The sequence below is a fragment of the Amphimedon queenslandica genome, unplaced genomic scaffold, assembly GCF_000090795.2.
Source record: "Amphimedon queenslandica unplaced genomic scaffold, v1.1 AMPQUscaffold_13042, whole genome shotgun sequence".
NCBI classification, from domain to species: domain Eukaryota; kingdom Metazoa; phylum Porifera; class Demospongiae; order Haplosclerida; family Niphatidae; genus Amphimedon; species Amphimedon queenslandica.
Genome location: NW_003546722.1, coordinates 68,377 through 69,604, shown reverse-complemented (window position 1 = coordinate 69,604; position 1,228 = coordinate 68,377).

The window sequence follows — 1,228 nt, the reverse complement described above, 5'->3', positions numbered from 1 at the left end:
GAATATTATTTGAGTGTATATCTAACACACCCATGAGAAAAAGGTTATGTTCTATATGACTTCTATAATGGGCAGCTATAATATGGAAAAGTTATGCGTATGCTCAGTAGTACGTGGTAGAGTTGTAAGGCATCAATATGGCTAAAGGAGGAGAACCATAACAAGAAACCAGCAAAAGAAGCGAATGAAAATGTCTAAAGTGCTCAAGAAAGGTTAGCCTGCTTTAATACTGGTGAAATGGAAGAACTTTGTACAGGTTTTGAGCCTTGGACACTATAGAGATATGAAGGTACTTACTCAATGGTGGCCTGATGGTAGAAATGTTACTAGCAGTAAAGAATACTCCTTAGATATTTCTAGAGGTACAGAATTTATTTCAAAATTACAAGTGGGAGTTAAAATTGTTGATAAAAGGTCGTCGTGATTGAAATGATTCTGGAAAATAATTGGCATCCAATTCAATCAATCTATGCAGAAGTAAAGACTACTATTATGTCAGTTTCTTATAAAATCTTTTATTAATGACATATTTTGCTATTTTACAAATGACCTTTTGTCATCATTGTTATCACAACTGAACAAGCCAAGCATTACTGCCGGTGAAATATATATATTGCTCTGTCAGTGCCATTAATCATAGCTATGTCACATCCTGGTAAATATGTATATTGCACTGGGTGTGATCGTCTACACCCAACGCAGTGCCTTTCATCCTATGGCTTACAATGATACAATGTATCATACACTCAAATGCAATGTAACTGTGAGTGTGAATGAATGATGTCATGGCTTAATGTATTTTCACAGTTTTTCCAAAAACAGCCTTTGTTATGTTGTTTCATATAGAAGATTTTGCTGCTTCCTGATACATGTGCTGCTATAACTTCACAATATAGTGCAGCTGTTTTTGTTAAATTGTATTGTATTCATTCATCCTATTGTGTTAGCCTTTCATCAAGAGGTAATTAATTTAAACCAGGCGCCTATAACTCACTGATTGATCAAATAAAATCATCTCTAAGTGTATTTCTCTACCTATTTTATCACATTTCTTTCTCTGTCTTGTGAGGTCTTTTCGGCTGTGCCTGCTGTATTATGCTAACTGAATTGCCAATACTTTGATGCCTCCAAATTATTGTAGCGCAATGAGTTGGCGATCACAAATTAGGTGTGTATGTGCCTATCTTTTTACATTTGTTGCATCACTCCATATATTCCACTTTCTCCC